The sequence below is a fragment of the Colossoma macropomum genome, unplaced genomic scaffold (genome assembly GCF_904425465.1).
Source record: "Colossoma macropomum unplaced genomic scaffold, Colossoma_macropomum, whole genome shotgun sequence".
NCBI classification, from domain to species: domain Eukaryota; kingdom Metazoa; phylum Chordata; class Actinopteri; order Characiformes; family Serrasalmidae; genus Colossoma; species Colossoma macropomum.
In genome coordinates this window covers 12,350,063-12,377,039 of record NW_023494809.1, presented here as the reverse complement: position 1 = coordinate 12,377,039, position 26,977 = coordinate 12,350,063, and the positions used below count along the sequence as shown (strand labels likewise).

At 39.1% G+C, this 26,977-nt stretch overlaps 1 long non-coding RNA gene across 1 annotated transcript; it reads right to left on the bottom strand.

Annotated features, from left to right (window-relative positions):
* Positions 1 to 14,675: 14,675 nt before the first annotated feature.
* LOC118799040 lies at positions 14,676 to 25,200 on the bottom strand. Its single transcript, XR_005006090.1, has 3 exons — positions 25,115 to 25,200; positions 18,573 to 18,682; positions 14,676 to 15,809 (listed from the first exon to the last, which is right to left on the bottom strand). It is a non-coding gene; the product is annotated as an uncharacterized LOC118799040 (long non-coding RNA).
* Positions 25,201 to 26,977: the final 1,777 nt, after the last annotated feature.

Below are 26,977 nucleotides of genomic sequence, written 5' to 3'. Positions count from 1 at the left end.
GTAATTTGCTGCTGGTATGTAAAGTGTTTTTATTATTTTGCAAAGGAAGTTCGTTTCAACCAAATCTAATCAGCCATTGAAGTCATTTCATCACACATCAAGATATGAATGCAGTGCTCAATCTCAAAACAGGTTGGGACAGTAGATCTTGCCCACTCTCATTTTCCTACAATCACATACGCTTAGCTTCACTTCTAAAAGAACACACTGTGCTAATGCTAATGCTAGCTCATTCCCACCCACTTTCATTCACTGTCAGCCTCATTATGTTTCTTATGTGTACTACTCCTTTAAAGTCATGCCTACCGAGAATGCTTCAGGTACAAGTACAGCACACTTACAGTCGATGGGCACTATCATCCTAATCAGACTTGAAAGTTTGATGGGAAAGTGAAGTGAGGACTTGTGAAAACTTGTGCAAAACATTACAGCCTGTTTTACATTCTAATCTTGTGCTCCAGGGTGTTATGAACTACATCTCATGCTTGACTATGAGAGAAGAACAGGGGCTTTTTGAGTCAATCGCCAAGCCACGCCTTATTTGACACATGTCAGCCCTCTGAGGCCTAATAACAGCTTCAGGACAAAAATATGCTTTGGAAAAATGAACACGCAAGAAGGAAAAAGGAAGGGGACGGGTTTAGAAACAGATTTAGATAACGTTTGTTTTGATGCCATGAAATTTCACATTCATCCAAGTAGATTTCTTTAACATGCCCCGAGATTCAGTCCTTCCAGAAGTGGATCAATGTTATAGTCATATTTTGATTTTGATTATACTTTTTCTTAAAGGATATTATTGTTATCTGTAGGGCACTGGATAACATTTTTGTTGTAATGAGATTCCAGCGGGCTTGGCCGGGCTGGGAGGTGGGGGTGACCGTGTTCATTCATTCATTTTTTGACAGTATTTCTTAGCACTGATCTAAAATACATTTGAACAAGCAATGGCTGTCTAGCTCTTCAGCATTTCTCTGCAGATAGACAAGAGCATAAGGCATTGTAACCAAACTGACCAGGCAACTATTGTGTAAGTCGAATCCTGTGAAGCCACGATGAATGTGGCATCTTATTTTGAAGGACTGTCATTTTCCAACGGCTATGCTGGGAGTGGGTTATAATAAGCACTCCCAAACCACATACCCCAAAAAAAGGAGCTGCTTGCCAACAAGCAGTTCCCTGTGGCACTGTTTTATAGAGCTATGAAGACAGGCAAGGAAAAATATGATCTTGTTGTTGTCAGTTTGAAAAGACACATAGCAAAAGAAACTTGTTGATGTAAAGAGTTTCACACATTGGCTGTGAGAGTCACGCAATTATGTCTATTCTCAATGTCAACACTTTACACTACACTTGATGTTTCTCATGCATTTTTACATCTCAATTTTTACCAGTGAATCTGAAGACCCCTGAAGTTTCCTACTCCAGCTTTTCACAGAAAAAGAAAACATGGGCCGGAAATGCTGTGTTCTCGAAAATGGATGCAAATGAATGAGAGCACCTGGCAAACTAGCTAGTTAGTTACTGTCAGTCCAGGGGTGTTTCAGATCAATACTATAGACCACTGTAGTCGTGTCGTCATTTTGTAGACGGCGCCATGTTCTTATGCCCATATTAGGAACTCGGGTCTACACTCCATTTCTCTATGGCCAGAATGAATTAGGTTTTTGAAAAAACATCTCGATCGCACCCTGTGTTAAATAAAAATATTTAGAACCCGAGACGTTTTGTCCTGTGTACATTTTTCTACCGAATACCACTGGATCCTCTGAATTACGAGGTCGGTAAAGAGTTGAATTATGAATATTGCTACATGTGAGCTAAAGCTACTGCGCACTGAGCTCATGTCATTTGACTGGCAGCCTCCTTAAGCAGGTTTTGTCAGTGTACATTTCCATTTCCATGTACAGACTGAGAGCAGATGAAAAGAAGTCAGAACAAAATAAGCAGGTTTCCCTGCAGTTCTCTGTTCTTCATCTGATGCTCACTGAAACACGATAGATCTTTCCTTTAAGCTTGATTTAAAAAGATCTACAAAAGTACCCGCACTCAGGCTAATCCAGTACAGACTCAGCTTAATATCACTGCTCACCCCTGATAAACTGATTTAGGCTATCAGAATATCCTAATTATTATTTTAATGCTGGTAACATTTTTCTCAGGACATTAGCCAGCTTTTTGTTCGAATTTTCCTGTTCCACCTTAAGTGGTGCAGCAGTCACGTTCTGAACTGCTGCGCCATTTAAGGTGGAACGGGAAAATTCGATCAAGCAGCCGGCGAAAAAGAAGCTGACTTCAGCTTCATGGAGGCTTGAAATGCATGATACGATGAGGTTTCTCTATTTCCGCTTAACAGTAACATTAACTTATTTTTGCTGTTTCACAGAACCAACAGGTCAGTATTTTGCTAGCTAATGTGTGTGATAGCTACCCAGTTAGCAAAATTTATCTGGCCCACTTGTGGGCCACATCCTTGGTTGAGTTCTGGCCCAATTCTGGCTGGGTCCCCGGCCCAGATCTGGCCCATATACTGTAAAACGAGAAGAACTAATGGATGCGGCCCAGATCTGGCCCACGTACTGTAAAGTGAGTAGAACCAAGGGATCTGGCCCAGCTCTGGCCCATGTACTGTAATGTGTGCAAGTTTAATGGCTGTGGTCCAGATCTGGCCCACACACTGTAAAGTGACCATATTTAAAAGGTGTGGGCCAAATCTGGCTCATATATGGCACACAGTTACGGCTGACCACCCACCTTTGACCCCGGCCCGGAAATGGCCTTGCAGGATGCCACACTCATTTATTGCAGAACATGCAAAATATTAGTAATATTTCTTCTTAATAATCGATAAGTGTTGACAAAAGCCATTTCAGAATGAAAACTCCATGTTGATTTTGGTTAAATAAGTAAAAACAGAAAGCCTCACCTTTGTGACAGGTCATTATCTGCAGTCTTTGTGTGTACATCTTCAAGGACATATACTGCTGGTCGTTCCGCAGACCATCTGCCTTTTGTCAAAAAGTATAATATTTTCCGCATTCATAAATACATTTCTAAGAATATTTCTACATTCATTCTAAACAGTGGCAGATGAAAAATTCTTGAGCTAAGTGGAGAGGCCACTGAAATAGAGGCTAAATCTTATATCTTCCTTGGAGTACTGTTTCAGTGGGTTTAGAATGTAATTTCTCAGACATTTTATTTTACATCAACGATGACAAAAATGTCTGAAAAATTATACTTTATAATTATATTATATTATATTATATAAGCAGTCTGTGGAATGAAAACAGTTACATATGTCCCTAAAACATAGGTGTCAACCCATTCAGTATGTCTTTATAAAATACATACATTCCTGAGATCAAGCCAACTGTGTATGTCACACTGTTTTACTGTTTTGCAATTTAGCTTGATCAACAGCTACTTTTTCTAGTTCTGTATGCAATAATTACTAAAGTTGTTTTTGTGCACAAATACAAAACTGGAGAATCTGCTGTATCCCTAATGATTTTAAATGCATGATTTTATTCTATATTATGTTAAACATGGACGCTTTCTGGGATTTGCATTGGATCCCAGTTCAGTAAGAGGTGGGTTTAGAAATTGGCTCTATCATGAGCTTACGTGGGTATATTATGATCATTTTGCTTCGTTTACATTGATTTTTACCAGTGCAGAATCCTTTAAACAAAACAAAAAGCAAAAACATTTAGAATATATTCAGACTGTTTATTGTGTATCACAATTATAAATTTTTTCAAAGTAGAAACAATACTGATGCACAGAAGCAAACACGCAAAGGCTAGTGAATACACTAGATAAAACAAGCAATGTATGTTTTTTGTTAATTACATAACCTATAGTAACATAATAAATAATGTAAGTTTGAAGTGATTTGTTGTTGAAAAATATATTTAAAGTACTAGACAATGACAGTTATTCAGTGACCTTAATAATAATAATAATAATAATAATAATAATAAAAATAAAAGTTTTCAAAATACTCATTCTAATGTAAAAACTTACCATTTATAAACATTCCTAAAATTCTACATCGGTCAAAACCTGTCCACTTCCTGATGCCTGGGGAAAGAGGAAAAGCATTCAGCTATCATTTACTTCTTTAACGGATTTCCAGATAACAGTTTTTTGTGTTCAACAAAATCCCTTTACCTGACAATCTGGAGCAACACCACAATCAGCATTTCCAACAGTCCCCTCTACAGACTGAATGAGCTCTGTCTGTTTGGAAGTTGTTCCACTGTAAGCAGTCACAGAACCCCAATAACAGGTCGTCTGGAACAGAGGGTTTTACTTTAGAAACTGAATAATGAGGCAAGAACTCCACAACTGCAAGATCTGTAATCAACAAGAAAGGTATTGCTCTAACAAACATTAAGAAACCCATAATCAAAAATAAGCTACTTACAGGTCTAACTAATGTAAAGCACTCCTGACAATGAACCCTCATATGAACTAGGAAATATCACCTCAGGTGAACAACCACAGCACCTGTTTCAAACTGTTTTCTTCTGGTTTTACTGACTTACACAGAAGGGTGATGTGTGCAGATGAGAGGACTTAACACTGCTGTCAAGACAACGCGCTAGCTCCGAGCTAACCCGCTAACCGCGAGCTAACGTTAGTTAATTACTCTAAGTTAATGTTAACTACACTAAGTTAACATTATTCACGACGAATTAGCAACGAAGGATAACGTAACTAAACCTTGAACTGATTGACCATTTCATTAATCTAGCTAGCCTGTGCTTTTCAAGTGTTAGCTATAGTTATAACTTTTGATTTTCCATACTGGAACAATAATTCACTGAACTAAACTTACACATCACAAATCATGTTAATGTATGTACATGTGATTTTAAAGTATATTACTTACCCTCTTGCTCTTTGTCTTCTTAAAGAGACTTTGTCTTCTCTTCAGTCCTGGCTGCTGGCTTGTCCATTTGAAAATGATGAACTTGGGTGAGAAAATACGTTAAATGAGGGTTTTAACCCTTACAGCGAGTGTCAGCTGTTTTCTGTAACTTCAGTAATGGGCCACTTATGACATACCAGACTTGGGCCAAAAGTACTGAGACGCAAAGCAACGAGCATTGGTCTGTCACAGCATTAAGGCGCGGCCCTCTTCCTTTATCCACACTGTTGGGCCACAACATTTACGCCAGAATTGGCCCTTAAAAGCAGATACGAGTTAAAAACATACACAGCTGTTCAGCATCCGGCCCAATTCTGGCCTACATATCCATCCTGAAGTCAACCAACACTCGCGTATATAAGCCAGAATCGGCCCAGAACAGTCGGCTATTGCAGTGGACCACTTATGACATGCCAGACTTGGGCCAAAAGTGCTGAGGTGTAAATCAACCGAGTACGAATCTGCCACAACTTAATTGTGCTGTGGCCCTTTTCCTTCAACCACATTGTTGGGCCACAACACTCATACCAGAATTGGCCCTTAAACGTAAATATGAGTCAAAACCTTACACAGCTGTCCAGCATCTGGCCCAGTTGTGGCCCACATGCCTAATATCTATCCGGAACTCAACCAACACTCGCGGATGTAAGCCAGAATCGGCCCAGAACTGTCTGCTATCTGGGTAGTCACAGATGCTGCATCATTTAAGGTGGAACGGGAACATTCAAACAAGAAGCTTCGAAAGAAGAAGCTAAATTCAGCCTCGTAGTTTTAACACGGGTAGTATTTTTGGAGTTTTAGTCTATCAAAATATCCCACCCAGAGGTTTTATTTACAGGTATACCTGTAATTATGCGCTACTGTAACGGTTGAGGTGAGGAGGCGGGATGCAAATGCGAGTTGCTTTTATTCAAATTAAAGTTAGAGTCCAGAAACTGAGCAGAAGTTTGAAAAACAGGCAAGTCCATGACGAAAACAAAGTCAAACTACAAGATGTACAAAACCAAGAGACAAGGAAACACCAACAGAGTAACATCCACAATGCAAACCAGAGACTGAACAAACACAGGGGTATAAATACACTGAGGGAAAATAAGAAACACCTGGGACTAATGAGGGGCGGAGCATAGACAGGTGGAGCAGATAACAAGGGGGCAGGACCAGGGAGGAGACACAGAACAACAACAAAAGCACATGGTATAAGAAAACAAAGGCACATGGCTACAACAGAGGGGAAGAAACAGACACTCAGAGCGACAAAGGAAGAATCCGTGACAGCTACGGTAGAACCTTTCGATGAGATACCAAAACTCGTCAGAGCACCGCCACAGCCCACCTAAGTTTTGTGTAGCTTAGTGACATCAAATTGATGTGCAGTAGCTTTAGCTCGCATGTAGCAATATTAGTATTATAGCTTTTTACCAACCTCGTAATTCGGAGGATCAAATGGTATTTGGGAGAAAAATGTACACAGGACAAAACGTATCAGGTTCTGAACATTTTTATTTAACACAGTGCGATAGAGGTGATTTTTCAAAAACCCTATTCATTCTGGCCAGATAGAAATGGAGCTTAGACCCGGAGTTCATAATATGGGCATAACGAGGACTACAGAATGACGCACAAATACAGTGGTATATGGTTAACTCCTACCCCCAACATGGCCCAGTCCACTGAAATCTCACTCGCACAAAAATGTAAAAGTTACCCAGTGTACTACAGATAAATATAGTATCCTCCAAGAAAAGGTAATAAAAGGCTAAATGTGAATGGAACGTTTTTCCGTTTCTGGAAGGACCACTATTTTGGTGCATGTGCAAAAAATGCCAATAAATGTAAGGAAAATTAGATAATGTGGCCTGTAAATGAGCTAATATAGTTGCTACTAGTGTTCAGGCTTTGTTAGCCAGATTAGCATTTCTGTGAGCAGGTGTTTCAGCTAGCCTTATATTAGCTCATACTCTGTAAGAAGATTAAAGGACCCCAGTCCAATTTATGTTTAGCTAACTCAGGTTAAGTTGAGCCAATGCAACACTAATTAAATATTACATCAGGTTGCTTTTGCAGGAAGTACATGGTTTGTTACTTGATTGGCCTCATTGTCAGGGAAATATTTACTGTACAAAAAAACAGTTTAGTCTTGAGTTCTGTCACAACTTTGTACCAAGCATCATTCACAGAATACAGTTTTACAGTATAGACAGTCCAGTACAGCCACCCTCCTTCAGAAGTTAGCAAAAGTGCTAATAACTGCAGCTGTTCGTCAAGTGGCCATTCACAGTGTATAACCAACACCCTCAAATACAGAAATGATCATAAAAACACTGCAGTGTCATAAACAGAACACAGTAGAGTCAGCAACTAGTCACAGCAGAGTCAGATGATAAGCAGCTTTCAGAAAATCCGAACCAAAAAAAAGAAAAGAGAGAGAAAAACAGATGACAGATTAGCGCGAGAAACATGGCGGCCTACATTAGTGACCTCATGGACCAAGAGGTTGCTTTAGTAGAGAGGGTTGAGTGGATATGAGCAGATAGGACAATTTATTTGTGCCTGTTTGTCTGTTTATTTTCTGAATTTAACATCTTGGAAGAAAAATACAACATAATGTGGCCTGTGCAAAAGTTTTGGCACATTTTATTATTTTATGTTTTTTTCCAATATGTACATGGCAACTGCCATTTTCAAATGGTAATAAATAATAAATAAATAAATAAATAAATAAATAAATAAGGGAATTGTGTTTTCTTATGACAGGGACGCTTTGTAGACTGTAAATGTGGAAAACGTGGGCCGGGGGGGTTACACAGTGGGGTTCAGTGTGTTCCAGACAGAGCTCCAGACGTGTCACAACACTGCAGCCCATGGGCACTCTCTCATGCTCAGCACTGTGGCACGGAGCAGACAGGCACATGCTGCTACAGTCTACTGGCCCCGAACACAGTTGTCTAACACCGTCCCAATACAGATACATAGATAGATATATAGATATATATAGATAGATAGATAGATAGATAGACAGACAGTCAATCAGAGTGGTTTGATGTGAAGTGGTTAATTGTAGAGAATAATTGTAATAACATTCTGTGAAGGAGCTTTTAGAGGCATTAAGCTCTACACATGTTTGGTTCCTATCACACTCTGTGAACATTGAGCATTTCACACCAAACCACTCTAAATGACTTTGTTTACATCTTAATGACTGAAAATTTTGAACAATTGGTGGAATTACACTTTAAATTAACTACCAAACTAAATAATTTTTAGCAGGTTTTGACACAGGCAGAAAATACAACAAACCAAATTGCATAAAATTAATTTTCTCTGCTAAAAACATAGCATGAATTCCATGCTGGACTAAGCTGGTCCATGCTGGTTTACCTGGTCACCCAGTATCCAAAATATAACACATGCTAGTTTTGCTGGTGACCAGGCCTGCTGGTCTATACTGGTTTTTCTAGCAGGGTTATTGTGTGCTTGTAGTAGCAATATTAAATAAATTAAAGGGGCACTGATACAGTAATTTCACTCCATAGCAACCTAAAACAATGGCAGCATTTACAGAGAACACTGATACTTCCCTAATAAGAGACGTAGAGAGAACTTCGTTAGACCTACTTTCTAAAAATGTTCTGTAAGCAGCTAGCTATTTAACAGCATGCTAGCCTACACCAACATAAAATAAACCTGTCAAGTGAGTTCATGGACTTTTTTCTTTCTTTTTTTGTTACACGTCAATAAAGTACACTTTAATGTGGAAACTTTCAACAACCACAGGTATGATAATGTTAATTTCGGATAGCTTTGGGATTCAGTCTCTAAGATTTGCTGTGTCATGTTAGCGCCAAGCTAACCATGTGTATATTCACTTTACCACATTGATGTTAATACTATACAGCTTTAGTTTTAACACTGGAGCTTGTGAAAATTAATGTAACATATTTTTATTTTGTACATTGCAGTTTTTAAATGAATCCTTTAGAAAATACTTCAACTTAAAGTCTGTGAATAAACAGGCCTGTTAGCCTGTTAGCTAGCTTTTGAAAGATATAGCTTTAAGCAATTTAACAGCATGTTTCATTTCCTAATATGTGTGTGTGTATAGTGTATGTGTGTATATATATATATATATAAATATGTAATATTCATATATGCAATATTCAAAATTTTTGATAACAGTAATATACTGCTGTCAAAATGTAGTTTTGTGAAAATGTAAGCCTACTGTATTTTTAATACAGTATGTCATTACTGTAAACAAACATTACAGTATGAGTGGTGTAAATATTACATCTATCCATATTTTACATTGTAGAGACATAATTATAATACTATTATTTATAAATATATGGGTAAATCTTTTAGAAGCTCAACCAGCATGGTCATTTAAAGGATTATTCTCTAGTCTGTACCTGTATTACAGTTGAATGCACTAAATTCCATGTTTGACACTAAAACATGGTATTGACCATTTCCAAATCCAACTCAATACATCTGATATTGCTGGTCATCAACAATAAGGCCTGTACTGTCTGCAAATTTGCAACCAAAACAAAAACAGATTTTATGTTATTTTAAAGTCGTCATCGGTATCTCCCTCGTCGCCAGTGTGTGATCCCCTTCCCTTTTGTCTCCATGGCTCAGAACAGAGACAACTTCCTGACGCATCACTGGTCCAGCCAATAGGAGCACAGCTCTCAGGTTCATGTTCTGAGCTTGTCTTTCCGAGCCACCGCGGCAGAATTTTTTTTTGGCCGAATTGCCCAGTGATGCATAAGGGGGGGGTTAAAGGCGATGGGGAACTGAGAGAAGTACACGTGACCCACTGAAGTCTCGCCCCATCGAAAAAAGTGGGCATGGAGAGAGGCAGGGCGGGAGATTGAAGTATGACATCACCCACCCAGCCACTGTGTGCACAGCAACGTGCATGGCCTTTTCTCCACCAAGCAGCAAACAGAAACAGTCAGAACCCATTGGTATGATGTCTAGACAGTTCAGCCTCCTGGCTTATGGTGAGCCAAAAGGAAATAAAGAGGAAATTAAGAAGACAGGAAGACTGTAAAGCCGCAGGGGCAGCCTTTTTTGGTATTTTAACTCTCCTCCCTGCAAATGCACCATCAGTACCAACTCAGAACTCATGGCGTTTGACCTTGACAAACAATATATAGTTCATCTAAACCTAAATTCTGAATTATAATATTTTATTTTGGTCTTGTGAAGTTTCCTTAAAGCAGGATTTGTAAGTAAAGCAGGAAAAAGCGTAAAGTGACAACCGACCAATAGGATTATCACAGATATCTTCTATTGGCGTGATTTTTGGCTTAAGGGAATGTTTTGGCAAAAAAGATGTACACAGTTTTCCACTTACCTCAAAAATGTAGCTGATCAGCCTAAAGATATTTGGTATGCAAGTTTTGCTTCTTTAGTTTAGCGCTAGAGCTACAAGGCTAACGTTGCTAACAAACCCTAGAAGCCAATAGTCACCCAAATCTTTTTCGGTAAATACATTACCAAAACATCTCTGTAACTGCATCCAAGTTTTCGTTAAGATCATACAGACTTGTCAGCACAACATTTGTTCTAGACCACTCCAACGTGTTTACAGAAAAGATTTGGATGACTATTGACTTCTAGTGGTTTTTAGACTTCTAGTGGTTTAACATTGGCTCCAGTGCTAAACATAAAAAGCCAAATTTGGACACCAAACATATCTTGGCTGATCGACTACATCGGAGTAATTGGTAAATTCTGTACATATGATTTTTCACCATTAACATATTGAAGATTGAATATCTTTGCTCTAACACAAACATGTCAACTCAGGAGTGGCTTTCTAATCAGCAAATTAGTTGCATTGTCTGCGTTAGCACAGAAAAAGGCAAGGGTACTGCTGGACTATTACTAGAAACCACTGCTTTAAATATTTTGCCAGCAGCAGTAGATCAGCAAAGGAAGCCACTGCACGTGCTAGCACACGAGCTAGCGCGGATCCTCACGCTACTTTAAACTTCCTCTTGTTTCTCTCACGCTAACTGAGCTCAACACCAGACATCTGCCTATGTGACTCAACAAAGTACTTTCAAGAAAACCTATAAGTGAACAGTCTGTCCTTACAATAAGGGACAAAGACTGACAAACAACAAAAACACATCCTCACCCATTCACTCTTATCTGATGTCCCAGTTGTAAATAGCGCTGATAGCTCACAACTGCCTGTACTGCTAGCATCTTTCAACAACCTTTAAATGATAATGCAACTGATAACATGTACAAGACCAAGGGGGCCAAGATAATACACCAGAGCAAACTAAAGAGTTAAAAGGCAATTCCAACGATTTTTCAAAATGTCTGCATAGTTAAAAAAAAATTATCTCCACAAACTGGCCGAATCAGATTTCTTTACAGTGGTGCCAGTCAAAATAATCAGCTATATGTTTTGACAAAAAATTGAATTTTACCCATTTGTAAAGCTTATTGTATATAAACTAGCTGACTTGGATTACTTTACAGTGGTGGTGATAGGAACCAGAGATCGTAATGTCTACAACACAAATATAGCCATTTTTTATTTACTATCCAAAACCACCAGAAAACCTACACGTGTCTTCTGAGTTTTATATGTAATGTTGATAAAATAGTGGTAAATCTGAAAAAATGAACTTTCTTTGGGGACTATTTTGCCTTAGAACACCCTTTATGTATCTCTCTGCCATGAACAGATTAAAATAAACAGATTAAAATACTTTTTTTCTACAAAACTACCATATAACAATGTCTCAGACATCAGGCAGTGTATTCATAGCCATTTCATGTAATAACTTTCTTTTAGGGAGCTTTTAGAGGCATTAAACTCTTCAAACGACTGGTTCCTATCACCAGCACAATGAACAATTCTGACTCAGTAAGTTTCTCTAGAACATAGCATTTATCACCAAATCACTCTGAATTACTTTGTTTACATCTTACCCATAAAAATTAGGCAGAAATGTTTAAAAATTGGTAATGTTCCCCTTTAAGCATTAGTTCTGTGCTAACATACCATTTTCAACTCATTAGCCAAGTAGAATCACAGATTCTCACTCAAAGGCATTTTGATTCATTAGCCCAGTGGTTTCCAGTGCTGAAATACCCCTGCCTTCCACAGTAGATCCAATTAATCAGCTGTTAAGAAGTCCTTTCCTGAGTTGAGGTGGGTGAATTATGGTGCATTTCAACAGTTCTCATCATCTCAAGTTGGAAAACTGTCACACCACCAAATAATAACCACTAGTCAGGTGGTCATTAGTAACTGTTAAGGTCATAATGTTAAAAATGCATATACACTTGAATGAAAAAATACATGTGCAATTGATTTTCTAAGTAAAAATAAGTTAACACGTCCTCTACGGAGAATACATTTAAATATGCTTATTCTAGTACAGAGTTTCTATTTATTTGCTTAGTTTAACCCCTTAAAATCTCAGACTTATTACATGCTAAGGCTTATAATTCAGTAACTACAGGGACTTCAGTGCAAACTGCCAGAGCTATTCTTAGGTTATAGAAGTGAGTAATAAAACTTTGGGCCTGCCGACGAGCCCTGGCCATTTCAGTGGTTAACATATTGAAAAAAAAAGAACATATTGTTCCACAACTTTTGCACAGATCACATTTAATTTAATTGTTCAACTCAAAAACTCAAGAAAATGTGTAACTTGACCAGGGGCACTCAAACATTTGCATATGCCAGTATATCTGCTGGGGTGGACCAGTGCTACCTTGGTCTGCTCTATTCACATGGTAGCAAGGAAAGTACAGGTTGGTAATATATCTCACCTCGTAAACTTGAGTAACGTATAACTTGCCCACATTTACCACTTGTATTTATGCCCTTTCGGCAGCAATTTCTTTGTGGTGAACTTGGAAGTTTCCTGTTTGAATGCATCTTAAGAGCAGGACCAGCAAGAAAAACTGCACCTCTGTTCCTGCCAACATCTACACTATGTGGCCAAAAGTATCCAGACACCTTCTATAACCTAAATCCAGTTACTTTAAACATTGTTCAATTGCGCACTCACAGGTTGTATAATTTCCAGAGCAAAGCATTGACCAATAAAATGGGACACTCTGATGCAGCTCCACCAGAACCTCAGCTTTTCATGCCTAATGCCATACATGGGCTAGAGGGGTATAAATAGCCCCAAGCACTGGGCTGTGGAACTGAGTTCTCTGAAGTGATGGAGCTCCACCCAATACCTTTGGGATGAGTTTGAGTGATCCAGAGCTGATCATCCAACATCAGTACCTGACCTGACTACTGCTCAATCAAATCCTCACAGCGATGTTCCAACATCTAGTGTAAAGCCTTCTCAGAAGAGTAGAAGTTGCTCCCTATGAATACTCTTGAATTTAGAAGAAATGCTGGTGTCTACAAACTTTTGAACATATTGTGTGGCTGCATACTGTTCTCTCCAAACCACTGATGCCATGTACCTCAACATTCAGGAGGCTTAGAGATTCGGACCACTTACAGGCAACGCAGCGTGAGCTCAGAGAGGAAGCTGCTATCTGTGGTTCTGACCGCTTCCTGTTTGGCACAGATGGCACGCTTCTGTGGACAGCTGGCTGGTTGCAATTCAGGAAGCAATCTCACTGAACTAGATTTGATGTCAATCAAACCCGCAGCTCTTTAAGGGTCTGCTGAGTTATTATATTAAGACCATGGTCTTATGGCTCGCTTGCATTCGTTTGAACAGCATCCAGCCAACAGTACAAATTTTAACAGAAGGTCTTTGCTTTGCTCTGAGCCACCTAGCCAGTCAAACCGGACAATCATAGGATATATGATGATGCATTCGGACAGTCATTGTCAACTCGTGAAATCGTAAAATCGACATGTCAGTCACTTGTAACTACCAGGTTTGCGCATTTATCAGCAACTGGTAGCTTTATCACATTAACAATACATCTGTCTATGTCCTGAGATGGACCAGTGGCAGCTTTGTTGGTTGTGTTCATGTGGTATCAGAAAATGTTCCCATCTCGATCAGTCTTGGCGTTTATTTAGCTCTGCAACACAAACAAGCCAGAGTTTAGGGTCACTTCCGAGCCCCTCAAGTCTGCTTGGTATTGCAGTAAGACAGGCTGAATCATTGGCAATCTGGTTCTGTGTTCATAAGTCTATCATAACAACTGATGGTTGCTGAAATAAGTTTTTATAAATGTTACTGTAGGTTTAGGTCAGCTGTTATTAAAGGCTTATGTAGGTGTCATGTAGCTTTATGAATGCTACCCTGCAGTAAAGTGTTAGTGAATGTTCTATTTTGTGATGTCACAACTTAAACTCACTTAGAACTTAACTAGTTTACCAATTTGTGAGCCGTTAAAGTGCAATTTCTGTGTCGTAAAGCGCTTATGCAGTTCGAAGGCTCTGTAACAAGGGAGTCTTTCACAAAACAGATTTTTAAGTTAGCCAGATAACTTGGGCCCAAAACTGAGGATTGCCCAGTGGGAATGTCCTTCAGCCTGTTTCATATTGAACAGATTTGACTTTAGAAAGTCACTAATTAATCCTGCTTTGTGAAATACCCCGAGGTGTACATTATTTGGAAAGTTCATTTACTTGCTAGTTACTGGCCTCCTGACAGAGGGAAGAGTACCTGTCCAGACGTTTGGCAAGAGATGCAGGCAGACGAGCCTGTTGCATTTCTGTTCAAACATATAATGCATTTCAAATAGGCAGGCGGCCATCTTGTTCAAAATCTTCACAGCTTTATTTGTTTGTTTTTTTTTAAAAAAAATAGCAACGTACATTCATTACCATAGAAGTCCTTAGTAACATTATCACAGTTTCACTTAATATTTTACACTCATGCATTAGAAATGTCACATTAAACACCTAATAGGCATTGCAGATACATATAAACAAGAACAAAAAGTGAGGAATACAAAACAAAGTTGGAAAGGAGGAAAAAGTCCCTTTTAACCAGGTCTAGATTTGTTCCAAGAAATGAATTTACAGGCTTGCATTGACAGTACAGTAAAAATGTTCACAGTGTCTAAAAGAAATTGAATTTCATTCAGTTGTGTAGACCATGTTTACTTCTTTTCCAGTGAGAGTTCTCAGGATGCTGTGGCATCTTGCCTGCAGCTATACAGCCTAAAAAAAAAAATCACCTGTTTTAATCCAGCCTGCTGTCAATGGTTGCTCACATATTGCACCCTTTCAAAGGCATTTATTCTCAGACATAGTACCCAGCTACTACTCGTTTTTACCCGGCCTGTGTTCAATAGTTGTTTGATACATACAAATACAGCGGGTGCTTCCCTTTAAAGGGCACTGATTCTTAGCCAAGGTAGCCAGCTACTGGGTCATTCCCTTTAAAACAGTATTATATTGTCTGCTAGCACCTGAATTTACTGAAGGGGCTCTGTGGTGCACGTACCACAGCAACCATCGACACGGGTCATATTCAGCTTCCTTCTGGCTTTGATTTCTGGCCCCAGTGCCAACTTGCGCCCACCCATTCTATGCTAAGCTGCAGTCAGAGGAACACCCAGCAGCAGCCCTGAACTCTCTTCTTATGGTGAGTGAACTCCAGTGTCTTAGGCTTATGGTGACGATGTTAGTGTAAAACAGTGCCATACAACTTCATTAATCTCTGTCTCTCCTTAACTCTCCATCTCAATCTCCGATTCAGCTTTTTGGTTTCTTCAGCTCCGGCATACAGAGTTCAGGGTCACTTCAGGGCCCAGGGACACGCTGGACTTTCTCGGTCATCTGCTTGGCGCTGTAGTAGGACAGGCTGAGGCCCATGATGGCCAACATCATGGCAATCTGGTTGAGGGCGCGGTCCTGTGGCTGCGTCTGAACCTCACCGGCTACCTGCCTCTACAATGGCACACAAAAACAGACAGAAAGGAAAAAGTTAGTACAGACAGACAGCATTAGCCTTATTCACACAGCAGTCATTATGCTGGTTAGAGTCAGGGTTAGAAGTTAAATATGAACTGCATATGGAAACATATTCAGGAGCAATAGGTCAGTTTTTACTCATTATGTCAGTTTTAAATTTAACCTCAAAATAATGACATTTTCTAAACATTGACGTATTATCTAAAAATAATAAATTACTTTCTCAATGTTTTCAAACATTACCTCAAAATATGACTTATGACCTCAATACTTTGATTTTTTATCTCTTTGACTTTTTAAGTAACGACTTTCTCAACATTGATACATTGTTTAAAAAAAACGGCTTATTTTTTGGCATCTGGAAATAATTTTTTGCAATATTTTTTCTTAAACAAAAAATAATTGCTTTAATATTTTGATATCTCAAAATAATGACTTAATTTCTCAATATTGTCACTTTTTATCTCAAAAAAGGACGTATTCTGAAATAATTAGTTAATTTCTTAAAACTGAATACTGTTTTAACATGTCAGATTTTTATGATAAAGTAAAAAAAAAGAAAAAAATGAGAACATTTTATTATTTCAACATACTAGATCTTGATAACATGTCTACCATTTTGATAAAATAAGTCATCATTTAAAAAAAAAAAGCAAACTTTCAATATAAGTCAAATTTTTGATTTATGTCAAACTGCTCCCAGAAACAGTAGAAAAAGGGGAATTTTCACCTAACTAGCAAGAATAGGGCTTCTATAGCTGCATGATTCTCTTTGTAGACCCATTTGCCCATTTTCTGTACTTTCAACTCAAACTTTAGACGTCTAATTTTCACTCCATTTCTCTGCCAAATGGTCGCTGTGTAAATAGGGTGATTTGGTTTCACTGTTCTGGTTTATCTACACAGCTAAACAGTCTGATTAAAAATGAAAAAGGCGGACGTCCTCTTATCCGGAGCATTAGTGCTTTCCCGACACTTCATAAATCCATTGTAATGGAAGCTTTTATAAAGCCGTGTGGTTGGGTGAACGGCTGGAGTACAGTGATTAAATATTCAGAGGGGGCAGTGTGTTTTTGGAGAGAAAGGGGCGGAGCAATGCGTTTACGGAAAGTGATTCCGACAGCTAGACGACTGCAGGAGAGTTTGACAGACACCAAAACTGAACAGAAAGGCGTATTTTGAAAATAGCATTATTTAGCAAAACCTGCCAGGAGTACTAATTTAGTAAAATAACCATAGTGGTGAAAATGAGAGAAAAAAAATGCTAACAAAAAATCTGTACAGCCAGAATTTGACACATTTTGTAATTCGATCAGCAGCCGGGGCTTTAACAGTGACCGAGGTGGGCCTCACTAGGGGTCTTTAGGTTCATGGGCCCAGACTGTCCAGCTGAAACACACACAAGAGCTGTCCCAGCCGATGTCAACTCGGGTAGAAAACTGGTCTCAATAGTTAATGACAAGGTGGCGCCGCTAATCAGGTTTTAACAAGCCTTCAGCAAGAACCATTAAAACAGACAGATTAAACAGGGCTTAGAGAGGACTAAGAATAGAAAGACGATAAAGGTACTTAAGATTACTAAGATTTACTAATCACTCTTTCTTCATTACTTTAGACATCCAGTATAAGCATATGGGGAAGAAACTGTTTTGCTAGCAAAGCTACAGTGAGTCACTATAGTGAGTCTGAATGTATGTAATTATTTGAACAAACCTCATTGTAATTCTTATGATTTATCATTTAATCTCTCTTTTTTGTGGTTTTCATGCTATTTTTGCATTTCCAGTCAGGCGAATCCTGACCAACTCACACCGGATGTGTCCGAGCTGGTATTTCCAAAGTTAACACGGCCTTAATTCAGCTCACCAGTCCTATTGTCCTGAGGCCAACAGTAAGCCAGCGCAGGATTAACCTTTCAGAGCTAACTGGAACCCAACAGGCCGAGACCGTAAATTCATATTTGATATTATCCTCCTGGGCATTTCCTCATTCTGATATCATTTATTATTCATTTAAAAGCCATTACAATCATTTTACCACCATTAAAGGGGAATTCCACCAATGTTTAAAAAATTCTGCATAGTTCAGCCATGAAGATTCATTCAAAGTGGAAACTTACTGACTCAGGTTTCTTTACAGTGGTGGTGATAGGAACCAGACGGTGCAATAACCGCAGCACAAATACAGCCATTTTATTGACAATGCAAAGTGACCAGTGACTTCAGAGTCACCAGAGTTTTACATGTAATGTTGCAGATGGTAAAATAGTTTTCTTTGGGGACTGTTTTGCCTCACAATGCCCTGTGTGCACCCCCCCACCTCCATGAAAGGATTAAAACATTTTTAAAAATAATGCTTTATGCCAAGCGCTTCTCAAAACTATCATTAAACAAGCTCGAAACAAGAACAGTCGTAACCATTTCATTAACAACTTTCTGTGAGCTTTTAGAGGCTTTAAACTTCAAACGTCTGGTTCCATTCACCACTACTGTGAACAACTAAGTTTCTATTGAACAGCACATTTAAACACGAAACATCGCTTCATGACTTTGTCTACATATTTATTATTTAATTATGCAGAAATTGAAAACAAAATTAAAAGTGGCCTAAAAGCAATTACAAGAGCAATCCCTGACTCTAAACAGACACCATTGGTTAATTTCACTTACTGACATTGACAGCAAGTGAAATGAAAAAAAGCACTCAATGTACCCATTTGAGAGACATACGGACACATACCTGCAGGAGACGGAAGTATCCAGGGGTCAAGCGTCCCAGCCTGATGATCATACTTGCAGGTTTTGGTGAGTACACTGCTAGGATGGACCTACAGAAGACACCTGATGGACCTGGAGGACAAAAAAAAGACATCTCTAAAGCCTCAAGTTTTACAACGCATAGTGTATTTACAGGAACATTTCAAAATTTTTCAACCTAATCTCTATCTGATGCATCTGTAGCTGGGTTCAGTTTCCACCAGCTATAATTTTGATGCGTTCCCCTTGGTGTAGACAAAGGAATAAAAATGCGTTATGTAAGAACCTAAAGCACAGGTGCTAAAGCTGAGTAATTTATGTTTTATAGGTCATCAAACTGCTAATATTCAATTCTGACTTTCCAAAATGCAGTTGAAACAGCACCTTCAAATCAAAGCATTTTTTACATTCCTAGTTCTTGGACATCCAAGCTGTGGTGAACAAAACTGTCACTTTTTCAAAAGCTATAAGATCATTTTAGCTCAAACAATGAAAGTTTACCATCCACTATTTTGAGTCTCTGATCAAGTGAAAGAATCCGAACAGAGATGCCGTTTTGCTCTGCCATGTTAAACCCAGTCGACGCCAGAGAAAGGTCTCTAGCCTTGGGCAATGGCAAACTAAGTCCAGCTGATCCTATTCTCGGACCTCATACAGAGAGGCAAATCCACATGCTTGGACATTGGACATTTCCGTGTGATCTAGGTTTTGGATTTGACCTACTTGATCCATTGCCATGCTACCAAATATAAGGGAATGCAAGACTTATTACATAAGCATGTTTGAGCTGGATCTGACCAGTACTGCCATTCATGGTACAGCCAAGTTATCATGCTACTGGCAGTTAACTTGGCTAAAGCAAATGAAAAGGAATGAGCCATCCCAACTCAAACTGTAATTACAGACACCATTTTGGGAATTTCTATAAATCTGTCATCACTGTTGCTTAAATATCACCTCAGTAAAGCCCTCGAAGAGACTTTTATCTAAGAAACTAGCATATTTGAGAACTGGAGGAATACATGGATAAGGGCGCAAAAGGATTTCCACCAATTCTCTACCAATCTGCCAAAGCTGTGGGTGAAAACCACAACTGGATGAAAACCACAACCACAGACGCAAAGGCATCAAAGCGTCTCAAAGGCAGTCTTTTAAGAACCTTTCATAGGACAACACAGTGGCTAGGAAGTGAGTTTAGCTACCAGGAAGAGGGTACAGGAGGTGCAGGGAAAACATACAAAGCTACGTGTCCAGGATAAGTCTGCCAACCTGGTTGCAAACTTGCAGATGTGAGAAGAATCAAAGCAGTCCGACAGAAGAACACGGCGCAGTTATGAAAAGTTGCTCCAAGGCAGGAAGGAAAGTCCCGAACAGCTGGAATGGATACCAGCACAACTCTTTAGCTGTTAGGTGCTCTGTGGTTGCAGAGCCAAGTAAAGAAAATCCTCATAGACTGGAAACTACAGGACGAGACAGCTAAGCATGCAGGGACTCCTGTTCAACTGAGGAAGCTCACGCTAGAGCTTTGCCCTTTTATAAAGGCCCATCCCACCCAATCAGATGGAGTGACGGTATGTGTGTGTGTGTGTGTGTGTGTGTGTGTGTGTGTGTGTGTGTGTGTGTGTCTCTCTCTCTCTCTCTCTCTCTCTCTCTCTCTCTCTCTCTCTCTCTCTCTGCCAGCTGTCAGAATGGATCACAGTCTTTGTGGCTTCCACCGGGTGCCCGCCACAACACCACAGAGAGGGGGGGGTTGGGAATAAAATAAATAAATATATTTTTAAAATGTGGGTACCTAGCAGCCATGTTGGCACGTAATCTATAATGGCCTGTATGATTCCCATGAAGCCACAACCTACAACAAAAGCCCCACCCGTTCCAAGACAATCTAGGTGGCGTTAGCAAAAACTAGCATGCCTCTTTATGCCGAAATCTCTCCCGTCACGTACGCCTTTCGTGATGTCGAACCACATGGCTCGGCACGGTTTATTTTGCTATTATATAACCCTATTCCACTTCACTTGCTTGATAGTTACAGTTAGCATCCCTGCTGGTCAGCCACAATGATGTAATGAAGGTCGCCATCCAAAGATTCCACGGTTATCTTCTTTAGGAAAGATATTACATGAAGCTCAATCAGATTATGTTCTCCAAAAGTAATAACCTGTTTGCCAAACAAAGTATTCCATGAAGGATTCTCTTCAGTAAGGAAGTTGTCATCCTTCAAAGTACTTGGCTCCTTTTAATAAGCTACATGACTCTGAATAATTGGATTAAGCAAACCGCATTAATAGCAGCAAAAGTAAGGCAAAGTTGACCACTAGGAGCCCATGGCAAAACGCTTGAGGAGTTTCTCGCCAAGTTCAGGTCTCCTGGCTGAGATCAAACGTTTGGCCACAAAAGGCCTTTTTAATCCGTCCAGCCAAGGTGAAGAGCAGTTACTAAGCTGTCTAAGCAGTTTGTTAGCAGTACCTGCAAATAATCAGATTAAGTGACTGGGTTTTCTCTTCACGGTGGAAAATCTCGGCTGGAGGTTTGTGACATACTGGGCATGTCAAGGTGAAGAGTGTTAACATATATGAACAGCTTTACTTGGGACTGGCTGCAGAGGTTGGTCAAAACAAGGTATGTTGTAGCTGTTATGGACGCCAGGTTAGAGTTTAATCTAACGCGTTCATGTTATTCGCCCTCAGCCAAGATGTTTAGAACCCATAGTAGCCTAACGACTGGCAACAGAGATGCTGTTTGCAATTACACTGTAAAATCGGTTTACATTGACACTGCAACATCTAATGAGATTTCCTATTTGTCAGCATAACATCTATGATGTATCCACAGAAAAAGCACACTGGTGCTAAAACCTGCTCACCTGGCCGATTATAGAAGTGCTTATACTATGCTTGCTGAAACTTGCATCAGTACATTACGTAGCCAAAAAGAGTTGGCAAATTTTGTTTTGGTTCCCGATTTTTGGTGCTCTACACGAAATAAGAATCACAAACCCAACTTGTGGTGTGCGTAGATGACGCAGCTTATTAGGCATGTACCATAATATAACAAATCAGGCATGCAAATATAATGGAATCACACTGAACATAATGTGAAAGTTTCTGCATAATTCAATCATTGCAAAAAAAAAAAAGTCATTCAGAGTGGTCTGATGTGAAATTGTTCATCGTAGAGAAACTTAGACTCATATTTTTTTACAGTGGTGGTGATAGGAACCAAGGGTCGATTTGTCTACAACACAAATATAACCATTTTATTTACTATCCGAAACCACCAGAGAACTTGTGTCATCCGAGTTTAAAAATGGTGGACACTCTGGAAAAAGAAGTATTCTTTTAGAACTATTTTGCTTTACAACTGTTTGCATGCGCCTCTCCACCATAAATCCATTTTAAAGAAATATGTTTCAGGTCAAAACTATCATAAAACAATGTCTCAGGCATCAGGCAGCGTATTCATAACCACTTCATTCAATAACTTTCTATGAGGAAGGTTTTAGAGGCTGATGTCTGGTTCCTGTCACCACCACAATGAACACCCTGTTAGAAATAAAGGTACTGTGAAGGTACATTTTTCATACATCAAGGTACAAACAATGTAAATGTACCCTCAAAAGGTACAACAGTGGCCATAAAAGGAATTCTTTTGAATATGAAGATTCTCCTTCATACAGCTAGCCAATCACTGCTTTCCACAAGATCTGAATCCCTCCCCTCTCTCCCAATTCAACCCACCCCCCTCTGTGTGTGATTTGAGTGTGGGGTCTCCCACTGATCCCTGCCAACGAAATGCTCCTCTCTGCCTAAACAATGGAGTGGTGCTGGCTATGGCTTCAGCAGCAACAGCAGCTTTGTGGATGCAGCTTTTTTAACTGAGCTGGTGGTCTGTTACAGCTGTAAGGGAAGGCAGGATGATAAGGAAAATAGAAATCCATTCAAAATTTAAGAATTTTTTTTTCTTCTCCTGCAAAGTCACCATTTTTGAGATATAAGCTTTTGTCTCACTATATATGGAACATGTAAATGCCTAAGCTCATCGATAAAGACTGGTCAGTGTTCATAGTGCACACACATACACAAAACCAGCAAACAGGCTGGGTACTCTGCCTTACGCAACATTACACTGTCGACTCAAGCCCAAGACCCTCCCTTTATCCCTCCCTGCCTTCATTTGTCCATCCTTCCCCACCCCCCTCCCCACCTTTCTGTCGCGTGCACACTGCATTTCCAACATGGCTGTTGTATGTGTATGTGTGTGTGTGTGTGTTGATCCTCCCTCCGTCTGAAGCTAAACAGCCTGGAGAATGCAAAGATAGCAACACATCTACCCAAAAACATAAAACACACCTAGCATATTAGTATTCACAATATATTGCATTACTATAAAGAGCCATTACAATATCAGCATCTCTATGCTATTAAGCTGGTAAGTAAAGGCATAATGACTTAAACTGATTAGCCCTTAAATGATCAGCATGCAGAGGTATACAGCTGCTTCTCTGAATAGAACACCTAAAAGTCCAGTGAACTGGACCCAAGTGTGCATCCTAACAGTTTCTACTGAAATGCTAATGACCACACACTTAACTAAACATTAAAGCTAAAAGAGGCACCTCTACCTTCAAATTCTAACAAGATCAACTAAAGTGTGATTAAATTAAACCTGCTGTGGTCAGTAGGTTCTTTTCATCCTGCCATTTGGCCACAGCTATTCAAAAACTAGCTCAATATGTGAGTGAACTGAAAAAACACAATAAAAATCTCTTCAAACCAGAGAAACAGGAGTATGCACTACAAATATTGATGACATTCCAAGGCATCTTATGTGTCCAAACAAACCAGTCTTTAGGGATAAGAGGTCAGCTAAAGCAGTTTTAATCCTACAGCAACAGAGGCTTATTAGCACCTCTGTATAAAATGTAATCTGTTTACACTTACTATGGTCTGTGCAATTCGGCACTTTTTGGATTTTATGCCTGTAGTCAAGAATTTTAAAAAGAGAAACTCAAAAAGGGTATGTTTACACGACAAAGGAAAAAATACAGTTTAAATTCAATTATATTTCATTTCAAATCTTGTTGCACCCTTTTTATTGGTCCATTTGTCATGAAACGTTCAAAGGCCAGCTGGCACTCAAATGCGGTAAAAATCTATAAAAAATCTACAATGTTTAATTGTTTAGGGTGATCATATTGTAAATTTTATGCATGTGAAATATTTAAATATAGTCCAAAACAAATTCACACCATAGAGACTGCGCAAGTCGAACTATGAGACAAGACTGAGCTGGAACATTGAGTACTCTAAGAGACCCTCCCCCACTCTCGGGAGTCAATTCCAAAGGGGCCACACTATACAAAACTGTTCTACTATGATCTAGATGTTCTAGATCAGGTTTACTCTTTTACTTGACTTTCACAGCTTTGGACTGAAGATTTTCACCAAACAAGATTTTCACTTCTTTTACTTGGCACCCAATGGTCAACTCATGACAAGGTCATGTCAATCCTCCATGCAATGGAGCTTTAAATGTTCCATTGTTTCTCCAAAGACCTGGAGAGTCTACTCTGTCTGCGGTCCAGACATTACAGGAGCAGCATTACTGAACAATTCAGCATTCACTAGTGCAGTGTTTGTCAAGCCTGGTCCTGGAGGCCCACTGCCCCGCACTTTTTAGTGTTTTCCCTGCTCCCAACACCCCTGATCCAACTCATCAGCTCTTTAAGAGCCCATTATTAGGTTAAAGTGGGTGTATTGAAATAGAAAAACACTTAAATGTGCAAGACAGTTGGTTAAGAAACACTGTACTAGTGCTTGTAAAACGTTTACAGCTGCAGGGAGGAGATAATGTGATAAGAAGTCCTATAATGTGCTTTCTCAAAACAGACCACCTCCATACGTGAGCCCCCCGTCGCTAACTTTCCCCAGACTCAGCTTATATTCAGTTTTCACAAGCACGCCTATTTTTTCGTCACTTTTCATTCGAATTGTCCGTTCCACCTTAAATGGTGCATTCTTATAATGCATAAGAATGCAAAATTTAAGGTGGAACGGACAATTAGAATGAAAAGTGGCGAAAAAATAGTCAACGACTGCTCCCAACACTAAAACCCATTAAAAAGGAGCAAAAAAGTAATGCAACTCTGCTTCAAATGCATGCACACATACTACAAAGCCAATCTGGGTCAATTCAGAAGTTAGTCTGGTCTGTATAAACTGGACTAATTATGAGGGAACGAGACATTAAGTTGACTGGCAAATCACAAAAACAGAAAAAAACAAGAAAAATTGTAAACAAAACAAAATCAATTGATCCTTAATTAGCTCGTGTGAACTCTGTCATTTACTTAGGCTTCAGAAAAACTAAACTGTTCTTCACGTTTTGGTCTTCTGTTTGTAAACAAAGCGTCACACCGTATCTGTGGTGATCAGAGCCGCTCTGAATGAATGGCAGACTAAACTTTGGCCACGACACAGCAAAATAAATGAAACCAGGACATGTAAAGAGTCCGTTTCTTACCCAAATGTGCAACTGCTGCCGGTGGATGTGTCTGAAGTGAGGTTGAGGCTGAAAGCACACGGTGTTCAGAATGTAGGTTGTATAGGAAGCCTATATAGAAGAAGGGGGAGGAGCCACAGAGGCACGTGCGCGCCGGCATGGTCATGGTTTTATTGTGTTTTTTAGCATGAACACTTCAAACTCCCTGCAAACTATATATGGCATTATATATCAGATAAATATAAACTTCTACTTGTTTTTTTGGCTGATTTATATATTTTTTATTGTCACTTTTTATTTTACTTATTTTAACTATTTTATCATTTTATCATTACCATTATAGTTTTAGTATTGTTTTCTACATCATTTACTTACTTTTATTACTTTTTTATTACTTATTTGCTTAATAGTATGAATTGGTTGTCCTGATATGTCTTAACATTTCCTAATTTTTATTTTTACGTACTTTTTTAATAATAATTTGGTCGTATTTTGCTACTTTTACTACCATAAATGTATATTTACTCCTTTTATTTCCTTCTTTTTTGTACGATACTCGATTACGACCTCAATGTACTCTGAGTTTCAATAAAGGTTGATTGATTAATAAATATTACATTCATAACAGATTCCATATAGTCTACTGGACCAAAGGTCAGTATGATGATAAACTATTTGGAGAAAAAAAAATGCGCGTTCATGTTTCTTCACGTCATTAACGTTCATTTTGTCCATGTGCAACAACATCTCAAGGAAAGATGTTCTGCTTAGCTACCAGCTCATTTCCACCACTTAGAAAATAAGAAAATACCAAGATAACAGTTCTCTTTACAATAATGGCTAATGCTAATAAGCTAATGAAATGCCTTAACAAGTTATGAAGCTAACTAGCTCCTTTCCATCCACAATCAAATCAGAAAGGAAAGCAAACACTAGAATAAAAGCTCTTTTAAATGAGGATTCCACATTTTCTCCTAAAATGTCTGTTCAATTCAATGGTTAAGATGTGAACAAAGTCATTCAGAGCTTGGCGTGAAATGCTCTGTTCTACTGAGTCAGAAGTGTGGTGCTAGGTATCGGACATCCAGCTTGTCTCATGAAATATGTCACCTGATGTCTGACGACAGCTTTGTGGTACATCATGTTTAAATCTGTTCATGGTGGAGAGATACATGCTGGGTGCTGTAAGGCGAGATATTCCCCACCACCACTGTAATGAAACCTGAGTCTCTACAATCAACCATTTCACACCAAACCACTCTGAATAACTTGCTTACATCTTACAGTTTAGTCCTTTGAATATGGTCCTACAGGTCTAAGATCGTTCATCAGAGTCTAATCTAGGCTGCTAGAACAATACAAGACCTTTTGTGGGCCATTTCATCCATGCAGGCCAAACAAAATAATGAGTGTATACCACATGTAAACCACCTGTTCTATTTGCTCTTTTTCCTCAGTACAACAGGTCAGTAAAACCACAGGAATCTTTGGGAATTAGATTCTTTGGTTTGGTGTATTCTGCTGAAAGTTTGGTAAAGAAATCCAACTCACTCCCTTTCCTTTATACTTATTAAGTTATTGTGCTAAGTACATAGCTAGGAAGACCAATTGCGGCAAAGAACATGAAATCAGCAGTTATTTTTATCCCAGAGCATTTCATCACGTCATTGTTGTCATACTTCTTTAACTGCCTTGTTGTACTTTTCTTTGCGAGCTGTCCAAGTGGCCTGATTTATGGCCGCCCTGCACTGCTTGCATAATGCATGTATATATATATATATATATATATATATATATATATATATATGTATTCATGGAATGTAGACCATAAACATTGCTGATTTGTTGGAACGGTCACTTTAAACCACCTCCAGTGGTTTGATG